Source organism: Sciurus vulgaris (assembly GCF_902686455.1).
Source record: "Sciurus vulgaris genome assembly, chromosome: 7".
Taxonomy (NCBI): Eukaryota; Metazoa; Chordata; class Mammalia; order Rodentia; family Sciuridae; genus Sciurus; species Sciurus vulgaris.
The window spans coordinates 70,729,371-70,752,405 of record NC_136467.1 but is presented as its reverse complement, the minus strand read 5'-3'; the positions used below and the strand labels follow the sequence as shown (position 1 = coordinate 70,752,405).

The 23,035-nt window shown below is 32.4% G+C and overlaps 1 protein-coding gene across 6 annotated transcripts in view; it reads right to left on the bottom strand.

Annotated features, from left to right (window-relative positions):
- Positions 1 to 23,035, bottom strand: part of EPHA7 (EPH receptor A7) — a 165,759-nt gene that overhangs the window by 31,648 nt on the left and 111,076 nt on the right. The gene's annotated exons all lie outside the window — the stretch shown is intronic.

Here is a 23,035-nt window from a genome sequence, read left to right as displayed (position 1 = left end):
CAAATATTTATTTCATATGCAACAGCAATATACTTTGCAAAAGAAAAAAATAACAATACTAAGTAAGAAAAGATATACAAAATGGCTATTTTATTCTTTAAAGAGATGATTGCACTTTTACAAAATGCTTTTGCGTTTCAAGTGTTTGTTGTTCTCAAAGAGTATCAATTAACATTGGGAAAACATTTTAAATGTCATGATATCAGGATATAAAAAAAGTGCTCCAAATTAAACATATGCATGAACACCATACATACACATAGGAACTTGCACACGTACACTTTGTACTGTATACTATGTAACCTAGGCTTCTGGTTTTGGTAGGAGCAATTCAAAGCTACATTCTTGGTTTCTCTTTCCATACAGATAATAATATGCTTAGAGTTCTTTCATTCTAATTAGTGGCATATCGTCTTCTTGGTAGCTAAGGCTGTGGAATGTGGCAAGCTCATTTGCTCTGTCTAATTTGCTCGGTGATGATTAACTAGTTGTCTTCTCTGTCTACATGAGTAGCTGCGCTGGCTTGGCTGAATTTCAGTGGGGTCATTATGTTTCATGTATCATGCTCTATCTCATTCTGTAAAATATTTTCAGGCTGTTAATTTAATTTTCAGATGTCCGAAATTGTTAATAATCCTGCTGACAGAAAAGCAATTATATGAGGCCGAAGCCATTTAAGCAAGCTTCTGATGTTTATCCCTGTGGCTTTATTTTGTTTTTTCTACTTAATATTTTCTTGTATGAATGTCTAGAAAACACATTTTTCACTTCTTTCAGGCTAGGCAATTTTGAAGGAAGGACAGGGAAGATTCATGACTCCCATTTCCTCACAGATTACTAAAAAAAGAGTAACAAGGCAGATTAAGTGGGACAACTTTCCTCAAAGGGGATGCCGCTGCAGTACTCAATAGACTGTGTTTACAGACTAAATGCATTTTAGCTACGTCTTCAACGAAGCAAATTTCTAATAAGAAGTCTTATTTTTGCCACAACTTTTGAAATCCAAGCCTATGCAATGAAGAACTGGTTGCTAACATGATCGCTGTCTGACCAGAACAAGTTTAACCTATCTCACAGAGTGGGATGCTTAAAGGGAATGCTGCCTTAGGAAACAAAAAACCAACCAATTGTCAGGAGAAGTTCCACTTAACAAATAATTTCTAATGCACTTAATAATGGCATTCAGAAAAATCTGTGGTTAATAAATATAGAATGCAGCACAGGAGAAAATGCTACATGGACAGTACACTTCACTACCCAGTAGAGCTGCTGCTCTCCCATCATGGTTCATGACTTAAATGTGCCATCAGAAAAAAAAAAAAAAAAATTAGCAAGAAACAGGTAAGGGAGAAGTAAGTGTGAGTCTTCAGGTCATTTTCAAATACTGCACCTTGCTTAACATGATTTTTGGTATAAGTAAATTGTAAGATCTTTGCTTGGTTTCTATCCCAAAACCATAGAGCAAAAGAAGCAGGAACACTGAATTCTTTGAGCTATGAAGGAGATGTGGAGTCTGAGCCTACTTTATTTAGTTTCTAGTGCATGGAAGCAAGAGCTGAGTATAAAATAAGACTTGATTTGTGCACGTTACACACTAAAATTACATTCATTATTTCATCCTGGGAAAGAACTTTTACCAATAAAATTATGGTAATTGAGGATTTGGGGGAAAGAAGGGTGCCTAAAAATATATTTGAAGTGTATAATAGTTTGAAATTCATAGCACAGCACACAGTGCATGGTGCTGAAACACATTTTCTCTTTTTCACAGGGAGCCATATCTGGGAATATACTCCTGATTTTTTGGGGGGTGGGTATGGTTTATTTTACTTTTAAACCCTTGCTTACTATATCCAGGCACACATTTTTAGAGGGTCAGAGACAAAAGTACACATGGCCCTTGAGAATAGTGAATTGCAGAATGAGAGAAATCTTTGTCTTATATCCTTGAAATGCAAGATTTTGATACAGAAAAACCGATTATACTTGCCCTTGATTCTAAGTATCTTTAACATAAAGGATATACAAGTCACAGATTGTAAACAAGAATATTTCTAACCTCAACAGATTCTTAAATGGCCATCATATACAGATAAATTTAAATATTAAAGTAAAACCTAAGTGGCATAAGGTATCCTAATGTAAAAACACAATGACTTTTATGGTTAATATATTAGTTGATATACCAAATTCATCACTATAACAATTTCACTAATAATTCACTTATTATTACACAAAATATTCAATTAATAACCTCAAGTTTATTTCTGAAAAAGAAATGTATATAGCTAAATTATATGTATATTTAAGAACCAGTTAGGTGGTATGACATTAAATTATAACATTTATAATTATAAAAATGCAATTGTCTATTTCAATTGGAATTAATGTGAAGCTAATAAATAGTAATCAATAATAAAGTCCTTGAATTAGAAAATGTAGAAAAACAATTACTATACACCCAAAAGCTGTTATAATATTTTTAGGTGGGTTTCTAACAAATGATTCACAAATTCATTTCTCACCAGTTACTAGAAATATTGAAATGTGGTAGTTAATTTCATATAAATTATTAGAAATATTTAAATATGATAGTTAATTTCAACTAGAGAAATAGATGGAACTATCTCGTCTTTAAACCTCTTTAAGACTTACTGGGAACATAACAAATAAATAGAATATAAAAGAGACTAAGCCATAAACTTATTTATTTATTTATTTATTTATTTAAGTACTGGAGATTTAACCCAGGGGTGCTTTACCATTGAGTCACATCCCCAGCCCTTTTTATTTTTTAATTTTGAGACAGTATCTCTCCCTAGGTTTCTTAGGACCTCCCTAAGTTGTTGAGGCTGTCCATGAACTTGCAATCTTTCTGCCTCAGCCTCCTGACTCACTGGGATTACATGTATTTGCCATCACACCTGGCCATGATACACATGCTTAATCATATTTGGAATCTGCACAATGAAGATAAAATAAAATTTTAGGAGATTCAGAAATGGTTTCTGTCATTCAACATGGCAAATATCAATAGCATAACAACAAAGTTGAAAAAGATGATGAAACAGGAAACCAAAAATCTAACGAAAGTTATAAAAGTAAATTTGTAGACTGTTTTCTTAGTATGAAATTTTGAATTAGAAAAAAACTGATATTAAGAAAGTTGGGTTTATGTATACACCTGAACCAATAAATCACTTGACAGATATTTAACTCTGAAGCACTCACAATCTTTGCTCTTAATCATTTCCAATTAAAATACAAATACAAAGCTATATTTAAATTAAATTATAGTATATAGTTACAAAAGCTCCATTTTCCCTTCCTAAAATGTTTAAGCTCACCTGTATATATGGGAGGTTTTTCTAATATGAAATGGGGAAAAAGATAATTTTAAAATGGTGGAGGAGGCAGACTAGCCCAAAGACACACATACCCTAATCTTGGAAACATGTGAATATGTAAATTACATGGCAAAGGTAGTCTACAGATGCAAGAAAAGTTATAGGTCTTAAAATAATGAGATGATTGTGGGTTTTTTCCCAGTGGGCTCAATCTAACCACAAAACCCTTTAAGAGCAGGGAAATTTCTCTAGCTGAGGTCAGAGAGATGCTATCAAAGTCAGAGGGATTCAAGTCCTGAAAGGCTTCAATCCATCATTGCTGAAGGGGACACATGGGAAACACTAGAAAATATGTAGGCAGCCCTGAGGATCAAAAACTGGCTGGGACTGACAGGCAGGAAAATGGAGACCTCAGTCCTACCCAGGAACTGCATTTTGCCAAAAACACAATGAGCATGGAAGTGTTTCTTTCTTAGACACCAGCCCCCACCAAAAATAAATATATACATACATACATAAATAAAAATAAATAAAAATGTCCAGACCAGCTAACAACTGAATTTCAGACTCCTGAGGCTGTGAGAAGAGGATCCAGCTGAGTCTCACTGAGCCCAAACTTCTGACCCACCGAACTGTAAGATAGTAAGTCCTATCTGTAGTCGATAAGTTTTGAGGTAATTTCTTACAGCAGCAGTAGACAATTAACACACATTGCAAAGAAAAAAAGTAGACCTACTGAAATTTTTATGAATTCTATGAAAAAAGGTTAATGATTTCGTGTTATAATAACATGATCTATCACATTTTATATTCAAATAACATGTAGGGCTGGGGCTGTAGTTCAGTGGCAAAGCACTTGCCTAGCATGTGTGAGGTACTAGTTTTGATTCTCAATGCCACATAAAAAATAAAACAAAATAAAGACATGCTGTCCACCTACAAAAAAATTTTTTAAAAGAAATGACATGTAAATGATTTTGATATGAATTAAGACCAAAACAGTATTTATTCATAAGAAAGAAACATTTTGTTTTTGATGTGACATAACTTTAATGATTTGGGATTTTTAAAAGTAACTTATTTACTTCCTCAACAGGACTCCGATAGCACAAGAAATAAAAGCAAGAATCAATAACTGGGATAGATTCAAACTAAAAAGCTTTCTCTCAGCAAAGGAAACTATCAGCAATGCGAAGAAAGAGCCTACAGAGTGGGAGAAAATCTTTGCCAATCATACTTCAGATAGAGCACTAATCTTCAGAATCTATAAAGAACTCAAAAAACTCTACACCAAGAAGGCAAATAATCCAGTCGACAAATGGGCTAAGGAAATGAATAGACACTTCACAGAAGAAGATCTTACAAGCAATCAACAATCATATGGAAAAATGTTCAACATCTCTAGTAATAAGAGAAATGCAAATCAAAACCACCCTAAGATTCCATCTCACCCCAATTAGAATGGCGATTATCAAGAATACAAGCAACAACAGGTGTTGGCGAGGATGTGGGGGGAAAGGTACACTCATACATTGCTGGTGGGGCTGCAAGTTAGTGCAGCCACTCTGGAAAGCAGCATGGAGATTCCTTAGAAAACTTGGAATGGAACCACCATTTGACCCAGCTATCCCACTCCTTGGCCTATACCCAAAGGACTTAAAATCAGCATACTACAGAGATAGAGCCACATCAATGTTCATAGCTGCTCAATTCACAATAGCCAGATTGTGGAACCAACCTAGATGTCTTTCAATTGATGAATGGATAAAGAAACTGTGGTATATATATATACAATGGAATATTACTCAGCCATAAAGAATGATAAAATTATGGCATTTGCAGGCAAATGGATGGAATTGGAGAATATCATGCTAAGTGAGATAAGCCAATTTCAAAAAACCAAAGGTTGAATGATATCGCTAATAAGTGGATGAGGACACATAATGGGGGGAGGGAGGGGTTAGTGTTAGGGTTAGAGTTAGGGTTAGGGAGGGGGGCAAGAATGGAGGAAGGAAGGACTGTATAGAGGGAAAAGAGGGGTGGGAGGGGTGGGGGGAAGGGAAAAAATAACAATGAATCAAACAACATTACCCTATGTAAATTTATGATTACACAAGTGGTATGCCTTTATGCCATGTACAAACAGAGAAACATCATGTATCCCATTTGTTTACAATAAAAAAAATAACTTATTTATACTAGTTATCATTTTCCCTACACTTGAATGTTCTACCTGAATTTCAGTTAAAGAAGAAGAGGAGGGCTCGGGATATAGCTCAGTTGATAGAGTGCTTGCCTTAAATTCACAAGGCCCTGGGTTCAATCCCCAGCACAGCAAAAATGAAGAGGAAAAATATATCATTATTTAACAATACAATGAAGCAAGATGGGTCAATGGACATGAAATGACCTTTTAGCAAGCATGTCAAGTTATTGAATCTTTTGAAATTTGTTAAATGTCCATTAGATAAATACAAAAATTGGAAATGAAGACATCTTTGGAAAACCATCAACTCAAAGACTCATAATAATAGAAAAATAGTCCTTTACTGAACACTTCCTTTGCTAGACATTTTAGGTATGGAATTTATTTTTAGGATCCTTTTAAATAACAAACATATTCATTATTAGGAACTTAGTATTTCATAATACATGACTTTTAGGTTTTTTACTTTTCCCAACAGGTGTTTTATTTTTGCAACACAGGAGAAAGAAATAAAAATATATATAATTATTTCAATAGCAAAAAACAAGGCCTTAAGTATATGTGGTCAAGTGTAGTATCATATACTCAAGCAATTCCATTTCTAGGATATGCAGAAATACATATAAAAACATTAACATGATTTTAACTTTAATTTCTGGGCTTTGAAGAAGAGAGTCAATAATATATTGTAAATGATAAGTATAAAATATAGTGAAGAAAAGCACAAGAACTAGGGGCAATTGAGTCTGTAGCAGTGATGAAGTGATCCATTTGCAGTAGATGTCTGTCAATTTATCTGTTTAGAGAGAAGCATGATTTGTGGCTACAACAAAAAGAAAATTTCATTCTGTAATAGCTAGTAGAAAAAAAAAACTGGGAAAAAATTTCATCCTTTTTTCTAAATTAAATTACATTATTTACACTGCTACTTACTTAACCTACCAATTACGATAATAATGTTTTATTCAAAATATAAAACATATAATACAATAAATGAGTATATAATAGAGTTTCAGAATAAATTCAAAGAACAGTTACTGAAGTGACAACTTAAATAGAGCTAAAGATAAGATCTGAATATTATATGAAAAAAGGAATATGATGTTGAACTGACAAATCAGGAAAATAAAGGCATCCTTTATAGGTGCCCTAGTCAAGGATACATGCAATTAAGTCAATATGTTTTCAGTAGGGTGTTATGATTTGCATATGAGGTGTCTCCCAAAAGCTCATGTGTGAGACAATGCAAGAAGGTTCAGAGGAGAAATGATTCGGTTGCAAGAGTATTAACCTAATCAGTGAATTAAACCCTGATGGGATTGACTGAGTGGTAAATGAAGTGGTAGGGTGTGGCTGGAGAAGATTGGAACTGGGGCATGGCTTTGGGGTACACATTTTGCATCTGGAGAATGGAGACTCTTTCTCTGTTTTCTGCTCACCATGATATGAGCTGCTTCTGTCCACCATCCTTTCCTGCCATGATGTTCAGCCTCACCATGAACGCTGAGGAATGGATTGGGCCTTTTATGAACTGAGACCTCTGAAACCATGAGCCCTCAAATAAACTTTTCCTCCTCTATATTTGTGCTAGTTGGGTCATTTAATCACAGCAGCAAAAAAGCTAAGACATAGGGCAATACAACAAATAACAGAAACAAAGAAAGCCACTGCTTCACTATTGTATCTGCTAAGAAAGTCCAGATCTTCAAAGCAATGATTACAATGGTCTGACAATAAATCTTTCTGTGAAAAAAAATTTTCTTCTCTGTTATCATTAGATTATTAATTAATAACCAATTGTCTAGATGTTCAATTGAATACTATAAGAGTAGCACTTCCCAGCAACATCTCTACACAAGTAGCTTTAAAAGTCACAGAGGTGAGGGATGTGGAGAAAGCAACTGTTGGTACAGAATTAAGTTGTAACTTAAATGTCATTAAAATAAATAAATAAAAATTTGGATACTGCAGATATAAATTAGGCAGCTTCCTAGAACTAGAGGTCCAATTCACATTACCCTATTCACGGGGGATTAAGCAAATTATTATCTAACATAGCAATTCAAAATGGATAAGGAGTCCCTGATATTGAGTTGTACATGCTACTTATGGTTTCGGCCAATAGTGCTTTTTTTCTAAACAGTTTATTTCTATTTCACAAATAATTGTTTGGCAGTTAGTATATGCAGAAAATTTTTATAGATCATCAAGAGTATCAAAAATTCTTCACACATGTATAAATTTTCATATAAATCCATTTCATATATATTTCCACATATATATGTATATATATGTATATGTGTGTGTATGTTTGTGTCATCTCCTTAGAGCTTTCTTCCATACCACAATGGTACAAGAAGTAGATACTATTGTACTATTTTATTGGTAAAGGACCTGAGCCTTAAAAAAATTACGAAGTATCCTTTCACAAAGGGGTTAATGTTGAATTCAATCCATGTTCTAAAGTCTAAACTTCCAGCTTTTTTTAAATTTATTTTTTATTATTTATTTATTTATTTTACTATACTGCAATGATTCTAGGTGCTGGCACTTGAGATTACATACTAGAAAGAGGCAGCTGACCATTTGTTTATTTAATATTTACTGAGAATCTGTGATGTGCCAAAATGTTAGGTTTGGGGATTTAATGATGAGAAGACCCTTAGGAATCTGCTGAGTAGACAAAGTACAAGAACCTGCTGACACCAAAAGAGGATAAATTGAGCAGATATTAAAAAAAAAAAAAAAAAAAAAAAACAAACTTTGAAAATAGCAAATGCACATGTATACTACAATACTCAAAAATTACAAAAGAGGAAAAATGAGACTGACTCCCAATCTGGTCCCCAAATTACAAAGGTACCTTTCCCTAAAGCAACCACTCTTCAATAAGAATGTTTTTGTGTTGCTCAGCTGATTAATCTCTTAGTGAGAGTTCTTAATGAAAGAAGTATTTATTTTTATTTGCAGCTTCATGATTTTCTTTCTGACATAAGCAGCTCATCTGTTATATATCCTGGCATTTTGAGTAGCAGTGTTATTTAAAAGTACTCTAGTAGTAGCCCTAAATGTTCTTCACTGTTATACCTAAATGCCCAGAAAGCAATATCACTATAACGATATTCTTATAGATTTCTGATGAGAAATCATAGATTATGATTTCATTCATAATTTTAACATATAAGTTTTTCATGACTGATTATAGAAAAAACAAAGAGTTTTATGGATTATTAATTCTTTTTGGTGATGGTATTATACAGCATGGTATCCATTTATGTTATGCCTGTTTCCTTAGTTTATTCTGATGTTCTTTAAAGGTAGGAGTATAGTGTCCAGGAAGGAGTATGGGCCCAAGGGTATTCATTGCTTACTTGCTGTGTGACCTTGAGCAAGAAAATGAACATTCCTATGCTCCGTTTTCTCAGCTTTAAAATAGGGATAATCAGAGTGCACACTTCATAAATTTCTATGGAAATTAAATGTATAAATCCTTGCTAAATACTTAAACTACCCCTGGACATGGTGACACTTTCTCCAAAACTGGTATATTATTGTCCTGTATTTATTTTGTCTGTATTAATATTACTAATTCAAGGGACCCATTCCAGAGTCCTCTTTAAAGATCAGAATTAGGCATTGGTATTCCTTTTTGCAAATGCAGTACAGATAAATCTGATATACAACTGATTTTGAGAACAATTCCTCTGAAGCTTGGAAAGAACATATGCTATCATTTCAAATACACTTGATAGTAAATGCTGGCAGTATTAGATTTCTAAACATTACATTGACAGTTGTTATTCAATAGTTATTTCAGAAAATGATCAGTTTGTACAATGGATGTATAAAACTGGCTAGATAGAAAGGTAAAATGTTAATGTTAAATCATTTAGAAGGGATATATCATTATAAAAAAGGAAATAAGATCAATGAAATGAGAAGCTGACCAGCAAGACACATCCTTTTCAAAATGTTATAAATATACGAGGTAGTGAAAAACACAGATGAAGCAACTTTTTTTTCATTGTTAAGGAAACTAAGATTTTGAGTGATTTATTTAAACTATCTTCAAACTTGGTCTATCAGGTAATTTGGCTCCATCTGTAATATTCCAAAAGTTATCTTATTTATAACATCTACTACATGACAGTGGCCTTGCTTTAATAATGGAATATTTACAGCAAGGACTTACCAGAAAGTATGGGGCAGCTATGCCCATTGTCATTCCCTGCTTTAATGTCGGAAATGAACCCTTAAATAAAATAAGATATATGCACACAGGCGCATGCACACACGCACATACATATGTGCTCATGCATTAATGACCCCTTTTGGATGCCATCGCAATAACAGTTGTGTACATTTTCTCTGACCTTAGAGCGTAATTTTATTTATAAAAAGAGAATTATATTGTACTACAACCACAAAAATATTGTAATGCTGGTAGACAATTTTTGAGATGCTAATTTAGCCCAAACACTTATGTATGGTTACATTCATTTATAATGTTTTGAGCTAAGTTCCTTATAAAGTGAATTTCTATGATATACATATGCTTCTAAATTATTTTATATTTGATTAAGTATAATTTCTTACAGCATGTGCATTAATGTAATCTTCATTTAGATATGGTTAATTTATATTCTATTATATATATCATAAAATATGAATAATTTTATATAATAAATATGCAGTAATATTTACATTAATTTACATATATCATTATGTGATTAAGTAAGCTCATTAGTTCCTCTTCCTAGATATCTATATTAAGTTTAAATATTGCCCTGCACATACTGTGCCCTGCAACACTGTGGAAATTCACAGATTTGCTTTACTTTTTAGGAATGGTAAAGTGGATATTTAAACAACATACAGGTTGGTTATTAATGACTGAGTAAATGGGAAGCATATTAATGAGAGATGTGAGGTTTGCCTTATAGGAGTGTGTTAATCATACACATTTTGAATAAATCATATTTTTCTGTTTGACTAAAACATACATTACTAAATACTGACTGTGTTACGGTATAACTGCACTGCCATTCATAACTTCCCAAATATTCATTACACCAGCATTTTTCATTATTGCAAAAGCAATGTAATGAAATGCAACCAAAAATTTTAAAGAATGAATGAAATAGAATAAAAACTGAATTCATCACAAGTAGTAATCAGTATAGTTTCATTAGGTTTTCTTCACATGTGTGATTTTGTTAATATGGATGTATTAAAGATATATAATGTGCATTTACAAATTACTATCAATAAATACATTTAAGATTTTTTGAAAATCAATATTTCATATTATATATCTGAGGATACATCTGTTTACAGTGACGTATATTTGTTAAAATTTATATAAGAAACAAATTACTACAAAATGTTTGATAGTTACATACTATACTATTTATCATTTACATCCCAAAGTTCTTGGTAGTTGAAGAAAATGCCCCAAATTTCATTATATTTTGGCTACCAGTAATCTCATGTTTTCTACATTATTCTTTGTATGTATTCTATTTCTATTTGTTGTTTCTTCTACTCTGTTATGAATTTTTTAAAGTATATTTTCTCTAGGTCTAGCACAGATATGTATTCAAACCTACCTACTTTTTTGCTCTTTAAACTATCATCTAAAATTTTTTGGGGGGTGGCAGAGATTATTCCTAACTAGTGGTTTGTTCATTTTATTTTGTCTTATTTTAATTCAAATCATCAGTCTGCTAATTGTCAGAATTAATTTGACTTTAATTTTCCATCTTATTATAAGATGAATTATTTAAAAAGAACAGGAAGAGAAGAGTAACTTAACAAGGAAGAGCAGGAAGAGGAGGAGAAGAAAAGGAAGGGAACCTAATGAAGATGGACTCATTAAGACCTCAGTTAAAATATGCGATTAAAAACGGTTATCTCAATTGCTCCAGGTATTCTAAATGAATTTCTTCTTAAAAGTTTATAAACTTAACAAATTTGCACGCTAAATAATAAGTTCTCTACACCCATCAAGATTTACTACTTTGTTACAAAAGTCTATTGGAATCTAAGCATTTCATATAGTCTGCTAAATATATTTCCCTCAGCTTTACAGTTTGTATTTTAAAGTTGTTGCTTGAAATCTATAAAATACTACCAAGTAAAGGTTAGGCATAAGTGAATACTACATTAAATTTCTGAAACCTGTAGGATACCAATGGTACAATATGGTGTTAATTTACTATATAATATCTTATTATGAAAAGAAAATTAATTCAGCTTCCTGAAGCCCCCAGTTGATACTCAGGAGTTACTTTCATGCACTGGGAATATCTGGCTTATGATGAAAAGTTACAAGTAGGCAGAATTACTATTTATGAGTAAGTTTTATTCCAAAAGTTAATCCATTATTGTTTCTAACTTGAATTTCATTTACCAAAGAAACAATATGATAAGAGACTGCCAGACTAGCCCCCCAAAATGAATTTGACCCAGAATGTTGTTCAAATATTGTACATTTGCACAGAAAAGGTGTTGAAAACTATTCTGTTTTAATACTACTGTTATAATTTGTATGTGGGGTGTCCCCCAAAAGCTCACTTGTGAGACAATGTGAGAGGATTCAGAGGATTAAGTTGTGAATTTATCCCATCAGTGATTAATTGGGTGGTAACTGGAGGCAGGTGGGGTGTAAGTGGAGGAAGTGGTTCATTGAGGGCATAGATATGGAGTATATATTTTGTTTTTGGAGGGTGGAGTCTCTCTCTCTCTGCTTTCTGATCATCACGTGAACTGCCTCCCTCTTCCACGCTTTTCTGCCACGATGTTCACCCTCACCTCTAGCTCTGAGGAATGGAGCCTGCTGTCTATGGACTGGGATCTCTGAAACCATTAGCTTCCAAATAAACTTGTCCTCCTCTACAGTTACTCATGTCAGGTCCTTTAGTCACAGCAGTGAAAAAGCTGACTAAAATAGCTACTACATATTCAAAACAGAAAAAAAAACAGTTCAATGAATAAAATATGTTTGTTATTACTATCAAATGCAGGTGCTTCAATACAAGAATTCAGATTTCCTTGAATCCTCTCAACTTTCTGGTGTCTCTTAGCTAGAGACAGAAACAGCTCAATTTTGCCTCCTTCCCTTCTCTTGCCATATATGGAGTTTTCACTACATTTCTATTAAATATTCTCCAGCCACAAATACTCACCTTGATAATTAATTAGGACATAAAAACAAGGAAGACAATATCCCCAGTTTCACCTTTCCTCAGATAAAGCAGGAGTTGATGGCCCATGGGTCTAATCTTGCTAGCCACCTGTTTTTGTATATAAAGTTTAATTGGAACACAACTGAACCCTTTTACATGTTGTCTCTCCGGCTGTTGTGCTAAAAGCATGAGAGCTGAGGAACTGTAATGGACAATATGATCTACTCAGTGTGAAATGCTTATTTCCTGGACTTATTTCATGAAGTTTCCCTTTCTCTGAGTTAGTCTGTCTGCAATTCAGAAAACCTAAATAAATAGCAATACAGGCTGTTTTTTCTCATGCAAAAAAAAAAAGTATTCCAAAGATAGGTATATAATTTGTTCATTTAGTAATTGAAGATTATAAAGTTGATTTCACAGCCTTTCTCTTATGGTTGCAATAGGCTGCTTCTGCTGCCACTAAGGCCATCCCATCTAGGAGGAAGGCATTGTGAAGGAAGAGCTAATACAAATGTTCAGGACCTAAAGTAAAGTAGGAAAAATTATTTTTCCAGTCAACTCTGGCAGTTTTCTATTTACAGTTCATCAATCCCATTCCTGAGCTAAGAAATGAGTTTTTAAAACTAAGTTGAGGGCACTGCTGCATTCAACTCAAAGAGAAATGACAATATATAAAAAGAAAGCACTGGATGTTAGGAAGGAAACTAGCAGTATCTGCCATCCTTACCTTCTCAATTGCAGGGAAGAGGGAGATTATGAACTTAACCTGACCCCCTCCCCATCAGTTTAATTTATTTTCTATATTTAGAACAGGAAGTAATAGGGGAATTGATTCTCATTCCCTAAGTGATGGCACCAGATCATGGACAAAAAGAAATATTTTGTGAACCAGGACTTGGAGGGATATTTATGGTACCATTTAGCCTTCATCTGTCAAGGCTTAAAAGGAAGGTGAGAGAAATATTTATTTCTTGTTTGGCCACATCTGGGAGTTATTTCAGGTTATCTTTTCACTGTAGGACCATGTAATTGTAGAACACTTGAATATGGTAGAGGTCATACCTGAACCAGTCACATTAGGTGATTGAAACTAATTTCCAATAAGTTAAGTCATTTACTAGATGGCATGAATAATGTGTTAACTAACATGAATAAAGTACTTACAAAAAGAACAACTTCCAATAACATTGCTTGATTAAATCATTTTACAGTTGAAAAATACATGTAAAAAAAGTAAAATTGATTCACAATACTAGTAAGAAATTCATTATGCATGTTTTAGGGACTTAATGAATATTAAACAAATGTATAAATTCAATGCACTATAAATTGCCTTTTCTCTTTTACATAACCAGTCTCTTCCTGTCCAGTGGATTTTACCAAAAAGGCCTTACATGAACTCAACCTGTTCCATGAAAATAAAATTGTTTCATAATCTTTTATGTCCTTCTGGGGAATCTCTTCTTTCTTCTACAACCAAATATGACACTACAAACAAAAACCTAAACTTGTCTGGATTTCTTTTCTCCATTTCTTAAGTCATTTAAGCTTCACCCTTCTCCAGTCTGGCTTCAGTCCATCTCATGCTGTTAAGTGAATTATTGTCAAGATGACAAATAACTCCATCTTACTATTCTGAAAGATGTACAGATGAAACCTACCTTTCTTGAATTTTCAGTAACATAATTATCAATAATCATTATTTCCCTTTTCCCTTGATTCCATGATATACTTTCTTCTAGATTTTCAGCTGTCTTCTAATATTTTTGTCCACTTTGCAAGCCCCTTCTCCTCAATCAACTGTCAAATTCCCTCAAGGTCACAAGAAAAGACGCACATCTTCATTAGTTATTAGGAAAATCAAAACCACACATTCAGATATCACTTGAAACCCACTGGAATAACTAATAAGAAAGATATACAATAACAAATGTTGGCAAGGATGTGGAAAACTATAATTCATGGTTAAGCCAGTTTGGAAAAGAAATTTTCTAAAATTTTAGATGTAAAATGGCTATATGACACATCAATTCCACTCTTGGTTGTGTATCCACAAAAAATAAAAACACAGGTCTACCTGATGACTTGAAGATGAATACCCACGCAATGTTATACATATAGTCAAAATGTAGAAACAATACAAAAGTTCATTAACTGGTGAACAGATAGAGTGAAATATATACAAGACTACAAGATCAATACAAATGAGTGGACAATCCATGCATTATAGGATGGATGCACCTCAAAAAGCATTATGGGAAGTAGAAGAAGCCACATATATAAGACCTGCACTGAATGCATCTGATTATAAGAAATGTCCACAATAGGCAATTCTATAGAGATGTGAAGCTGAATAGTGGTTTCCTAACCCTAGGGGTGGGAACAGGAACTATAAATGTTCATGAGAGATCTTATTGGGATAATGGAAATGTTCTAATATTAGATAGTGGTGATGGTGGTACAATTAAGTACATTTGTTAAAAATCATTGAATTATACATTTGAAATGTATATATTTTAATGTATGCTAATTATATCTAATGTAAGCTGTTTAAAAATATTCCATTCACTATAAATTTTAGAATAAGAACCATAAGCCTTAGCATAATTTATTATCTGATTCCACTATCATTCCAGCCTCACCATGTGTAATATCCCTTGTTCTGTGCATCCCCCACACTTTTCTGTTCCTTAACAGTGCCAAGCTTCTTTGAATACCAAGTTGAAATGCCATTATGCTTTTGTTCTTGTTTTTTAAACTAACTTTTCTAAATTGTCTAACTAGGTAAAATTCCCAGGAATCTGAAACCTCCCTTAGTAGCACTTTAAACATGCAAAATGACATTCGTTTGTATGATTATTTGATGAAAGTGAATTTCCTCATGAGACTATGCATTCCAAGAAGGTGGGAGGTAGCCATGTTTGCTGACCAAAATATTACCACTGTGTAGCACATCACCCACCTTTAAACACACATTAAATTCTGGCTTAATGAATGAATAACAAATCTCATTTATCTAATATTTTCATTTGGGATGGGAAGGAAACTTTCTAAGTTCTAGGTTATTTTCTCAAGGGGAAGAAATGAAACTATTTTGTACAATTCTACAAAGTTGTACATATTTCTTAAGATTATACCTTTTGGACTAGGGATATAGCTCAAGGGTAAAGCACTTGCCTGACATGCCTAAGGCTCTGGTTCAATCCCCTTTACTGCAAAAACAAAAACAAAATAAAACTCAGACTTTTTATTTTTAACTAGTGCTTACAGTGGCTACTGCAATTCTCTAAGGGACAAACATCACAAATTTTTAAAAGGAAAGAAATTGTTCTAAGTATTTTTGGTTAGGTTAATAATGAATATCAGCAATTTAATTTTTAGTGATTTTTAATACATCAGAAAGACAAATTTTGACAACAGTGAACTCAAACTAGTAAGTTACAAAGATTTTAAACTGATAGTTTTAAAAATGTACCTAAAATAATGCTAACAGTATTCTGAGGCTTTATTTTATGTTATTTTAAACAAATACTTTAAATTCAATCAAGTTCTTTCATTACATTTGGCTATGTACCTGCCCAGAAATTTGAAGATCAAGTAGAACATATGAAATCTTTGGTTATGCACAGTATACTTGTTAATAAAACACAGCTTATCAAAAATGCTATTTTCAATACCCTTGAATTTTCATTTAAATGGTCATTATGATAAAGGGTTTTCATTTACTATACTCCCTTGACCTCAAAACTATTTTGGGTAGAAAACAAAATATTCACAAATTATGAAATAACAAACCATTTTTACCTAAATCAATGCATTTTCAGCACTCTATTCATATAAGACCCAAAATATGAGAAAGAGCTTTTGAAGTTTCTTTAGTTCTGTGAGTAGTTTTGTACATCTAATCCTGAGGAACTGAGTTCATGAAAATCAGAGAAATTTTGTTATAAAATTTGAAAACTTTAAATTATCTAAAATTTTCCTTTGCAATATAAAGAATTTCTTCCTTCTTTTCCCACCCCTCACCTCTATTTCTTTTAATTTTAATTTTAGTTTTAGATTAATTTTAATTTCTTTTGCCTTAAATCAGTTACCTATCCACAGACACTCACCAAAACTTGAGAACAGAATCTGCTTCCTGAGCTGTGAAGCAATGTAAGCTATCAGTACTTTCCACTACATTTCACACATCAACCTTATTTCACTAAATGACAGCATAGCTCTTCAGGATCTTGCTGCTCTAGCATTTGAAGACGAGTAGCCTGGCAAAAAGTCACATGAATGGTTCATTGAAAGGTAACTGTACCTCATTCATATCTAATCTTCATTTTATCATCACTAGAAAAACAAAAACATAAAACACACACCTGTATACAATGAAGGTAAAACTGAAATGAGTCCCAAGAGTTGATATTACAAATACTACTCCGCAGATGTTCATTTACTATTTGTAACTCACTGACCAACAAATGCTCAATTGCTCTTTAAAATGAGGGCATTTTCTATTTTGTCCAGTAATAAAATTTTTTTCCAATGGCACCATTCTCTGAAAAATTCCATTATACTTATTTCTATTTTAAATTGTCTTGGATGCAAACAAAGCAATTCTGTAACATTTTGCTTAGAAAGTGTTGCATATAAATGAAAAATGAAAGGCATATTCTGTACGGTTAGTACTTATTAAGAATTTATTTTGAATGGAAATTTCCTCATGTAGTATTTTAACATAAAGACTTCTGAATTTGACAGTATTCTAGTGTTTTACGCATTTCCGTTTGCTTTGTAGTTAAGGGCAAAACAGAATTATCATTAAGTATATAATCACACAACCAAATAAAATATTTGACAAAGGTTGCAAAATATATTATTTAAATGTATATGTAATATACATTTAAATGTATATGTAATAGTTTTCTGGTGCCAGATTATTAGGCTATACATTCATGAAATAAGAACTAAGGTGATTATAAATAACAATAATGTGCCATATACTTCAAAAAAGCTAGAACAAAGATTTTTGAAAGTTTTCACCACAAATAATACATATATGAGTAGATAGAATTTATACCCTGATTTGAACATTATACTATGTACCTCACATGGTACCCCATAAATATATACAATTTTTGTGTCAAGTGATAATTATTAAAAAAAAAAAAAACTTAACAAGAACTATGTAAGATGCTTCTCCTTGATTTACATTGAACACCAAACAATATATTTTCCTCAGATGAGGTGACGAAGAACACTTAGTCAAGAAAACACACACATTTGCATGCATGTTCATATATGTCACTTTTGTAATGAACATAGACTCTGTAATTCCATTAGATACCAGAGGCAGCAGGAAAATTTCAAACCTATCTAGATTAAGTTTTATTTCTCATACTTGAAGTTGAACAATGGCAACAAAATATATGATGGAGAATTGTTTCATATGCATATAGTTGATTATAGTAAACAAAGGGAAGAATATGCATTGCCAAGGATTACCCTTCGTCTCTTCATAAACCTTGAAATCATGCAGAAAATGTTAATTCCTATTCTTATTAGTTCTACCTTCTCGCTCAAGTTGCTAAACTGCTCTGAGTCACATATTTTTCATCTGTAAAATGGGAATTATAAGGGTGTTGAAAGAATTTGAAAACATATGGAACATAAGTCACTTAAATGTTTAGCAATTGGCAATCTTTCAGTAAATGCATTACTTAAAAGGAAAGACATTTAGGGAGGAATAAATGTGCAAAATTGACTTTAAAAAACCAAGAAGCATTTATATTCAGTCCATTTACATTATTTTATTCGAATGCAAACTGAAATTTTAAAACAACATAAGTATTTTAAATGTCATATATTTGAAGACCTGAGTATTTCAAGTACACAGAGAGAGATACACTTGGGCATCTGGTGAGGTGCACATTATAAGAGTACACTCTTCTAATTATGATTTCCTAAATAATTTATTTTCATCGTGTGAGATAATAGAGAACCTGACCAAGTGCTTCATAAAATGTAAAACTATGCATACAAACTCTCATGTAATAATAATACTACATAAAGTATTTTGCAGTAAATGCTGGTTATGAATTATAAAATGGAACATTTCCTGAACTTTTTTTCCTGACTGATATATTTTTAAGTGATTTGAAAGCATAACTTAATACGTCTTTAGAGCATCCATGATAACTGTTCTAAAATGAACCACATCATCATGTTATTCTGATGCCTTAAAGTGCTTTAATAATTCCTAATTAACAATTATAGTGTTGGATACCTTAAATTGTATGATTTGGACCCATTATTTCTTTTATTAGTTTTCTTATCTCTTAAATAGAAACAAGAATACCAAGCTCTGACAGGTTGTTGACAGCATTAAACAAGAAAATATGAGATGTGTTTAGCCTGGTGAGCATATAATAAATAACTACATTCACAACAGAAATAGTTTCCCCAGTCCCTCCTGGATATACTGTTGACCACTGTTTACTCTCCAGCATCAATTACCTGTTATTTCCTTCACATATCTATATATTAGGATTTTAAAATGCTTTGGAGTTTACTTAACAGGGAAATAATTCTTTTTATCTTTACTTAGTCATGCCACTTTATGAATCCATGGTTCTAGTTACTTAATGTATTCTACATGGAAATCTTTACACTCAAGCTTGTTGGCAAACCCCTTCTCACAACTTCAAGAGAACTGAAAGCTCAGAGTTTTGTACTTCATATGACCTCCTCAACTAGGGCAATCGCCTGTTTATGTCTTCCTCCCTTACCAGAACATGACCTCCACACTGGGGCAAGACTGTATTTATGGTTACATTTCTGGACTCTGCCCAGTAGTGAACACAGAGCAGGTACTTTATACATGTTTGTGGAAGAAGCAGAAAGATTCATGACATTGAGACAGGCAAGAAGTTTTACAAGTTTTCACATGTGAATACAAAAGCACGCACCTCTATTTTCAATTCTACCACTACCTAGTTTTTAGTTTTACTTTAGTATTTTAAACATCTATATCGAGAATGTTTATCCTAGTTAGAACAAAATATCAAATATACTTTTTATTGTAAAATTGCTAATGGGTAGGCAAAACTGCAGCACTCCTTGTATTGGGAAGGGTTTTGTTATTATTCTTTAGTTATGCTGCCACATGGCCAAGCTAACCCAGTTAAAAGGTTGTGGAAGTGCCTCAGTATTATGCAATGAGTACCTTTTGTTTAGATCAATAACCAAGAAATTCCCTGCTGTGCTTATGAGCCCAGCATAAGAAAGCAGGCATAAATAAATTATTTTACACTAACAATAACCTACAGTTAAGAAACTTAACTTTGCTGGACAAACTTTCATTTCATAGCATAAGTATAACATAATGTTAACAACTTCTGTGAACAATAGCCAGATGGGCAAACAACCTACTGAACCATGGGAGCTAGATTAGAAGATAGTGATGGGAAGTATTCAAGATAAATGCCATGTCCTTCCTACCATGTTCCATTTCTGATCTTCTTCTCTTATATTGGAGGAGATAGAAACTTCAGTATTCATTCTTTTCTTATTCATTCTGATTTGGTAGAAGCAAAGAGGAATGTGAGAGAAAGATGTTATTCTTTTAACTTAGAAGCTATTTATACATCATACAGAATAAAAAATAGCCCTGTAAAATTCCAAATAAATGACAAAATAATTTTTCACAATACAAAGCTTATGATTTAAAAGATAGTGAAATTATGACACTAAAGTATTAAATTATTTAAAAAATCAAGTGTAGAAATCATACTTATGTATATAGTGTTTTTTTTTTCAAATTTCATACATGTAGTTTGAAAAATACTCATTCTACTGTCCTTTAACTTTATTCAGTTTTTTTTTTTTTATTATTTCAAATAGTCAACATTTTGGTTTAAGAAAGATTTTTTTCAGAATTCTTAGGTATGTGAAACGGTTATTAATAAATTCTGAAATCTTTTCATTTGTTTTAAAATATGAGTTCCACTATTTGAGGTAAACTTCAGAAAGAGATGTGAAGTTAAATAAGCCGTTTTGGAAAATTTGATTTGAAGGTTTATCTGTCATGTTTTTATGGTTAGTACTTGCTCCCAAGATCATCTTTATGAAATCCCCTGTTTCTTCCTTTGACATCTGAAAGAAAATATCATCATTTTTATGTCTTTTAAAAACCAATCTGTCGACATTGGTATCAAACAACTTTGAACTGATGTTGAATTGTGTAACAAGTGACAATATCAACTCCCAAGACAGCCAAAATGCTTGCCTCATGAATGCATTTTGACAGGTCAGACACCAACCTGATACTTAAAAATGTGCAGCAGCAATATGCAAGCATCACAAACAGGGGAGAGAAGATTCAATTTCCTGGGAATGCGTGTCTACATTCAGTGAGAAAAGTTATATATTAATTATCATTCCTTTGTCTTTTCTTTGTTAGGATTCAGCTCTGGTATTGTATTTTTCAATGGCAAAGTGTTTGCCACCTGCTTATGGATAGAAACTCTGGCCTGTAGGTACTGCTGTTTGTAAATGACTCCCAAAGGCAACAAGACATCATTTTCCCAGGTGGGCTACTCATTTACTTTCTGTTTTCTTTCTCCCACTATTCATCTATGCTGACAAGTGTCAATTACGGACAGGAGATTTATGGGATGGGAAAGATAAAGCCCAATTTACAAATCATTTCCCGTGCAAGCAGACAGGTGCAATGACAGAGCCGACTGGCTGTAATTGAATTTCTTGCTGCTATCTACTCAGTCACAAGAAGATGTCAACCTCAAGGATGTTAGCTGTGGAAAAAGTCTTAATACACTATGATTTTGAATGTGGAGATGACAATATAGCTAGGGTTTTAACTATTGATTCCCAATGGGATACAATAAAGTAAAAATTTTTTCATGTAGTAAGAATTCTCCTTGCTCTGTAAATGGGCAGTTTATCAGGGACAATATGTCAAGAGAGTCTAAATGTAAGTGCAACAGTCATTGTGGTAAAGACCATCCATTTTATATATCAAAAGTTGATGCATATGGAACTAGTGATATCCTAGAATTGAAGAAAATTTGCTAGCTAGATATATCATTTTCATGGACAATTAGTTTGATCCTCATTAAGGGAAATGCTTTCTAACCTATATCGATTTAAAAGAAACAGGATGACAATGTTATAAATTTGTAGGTAGAAGTGATTTTGCCTCAAAGAAATGTATAATTAAAATGTGTATCATCATAGGAAATGATGGCTATGGCTATGTTAATTCTTGTTTATCAGCTCTCAGAATTAATACACCTATTATTTTATATGCTGTTTAAATCCAACTTTTTCAGTGAGTATATTAATAGATAAGAATTTGTACATGGTATTAATAATAAATCAATATTTCAGAGGGCTACAGAAAGTAGAATGCAATCAATAAATTTGCTTTACTTGTATGCATGTTATTATTTTCTGAAAAATGACATCTGTTTAAAACAAGATTAGATTGTTTAATGGTCATCTCTTTAAAAGCTTATAATTTAAAGGGTTTGAATTTACACTTTTTCAAAGAGAAAAAAAACTTCCAAATTCTACAGTGTGATTATGTGATTACTTTTTGAAACTAAGAAGAAAAGAAAGGAGGAAAAGAGAAAGAGAAAAACAGGGGAACGGACGGACTAGAGATAAAGATAGAGACAAGGTAAAAATTTTAGAAAAAATTAGGTTAAGATTTTTTTTCTCAATTCTACAAATGGAAAGAAACATATCCCATTGCATTTTCTACTTGAAATTTCTGTTTTCTACCAGAAATTTATATAACTTTGAAATTTCAATTATAACTTATTGATTATAGAAAAATCATATGGTGAAGTATTTTGAAATTGTGTATTTAAATTTCATTTGTAAGATAAATTTTGTCTTGAGAGGGGTTGTTAATCTAAGCAGTTTTAAAAATTTAGAGTTTTATCAGAAATATATGAAATTTCCTATTTTGTATTCTATGCCTAATTGATTACCCATTCCTGTTTGTTTATTTGATTAGGTTGTTTTCTATTTAGTTTTCTATTTTTTCTAAAAATATGTGTATTATGTTTACTTTTTTTGTCAAATACATACGACATTTTCTCCCACTATGAAGATTACATTCTCATTTTTATGGTCAATTTCATCAAACATTTCTTCTAGAACTTGCTTGTTTCCTGGGAATTCCTTCTTCTACCAATAGTCACACAATAGACTTTGATATTATCTTCAAAATTGTCTTTACTGAATTTATTTTCATTTATTATATGTACTATAATAAATGT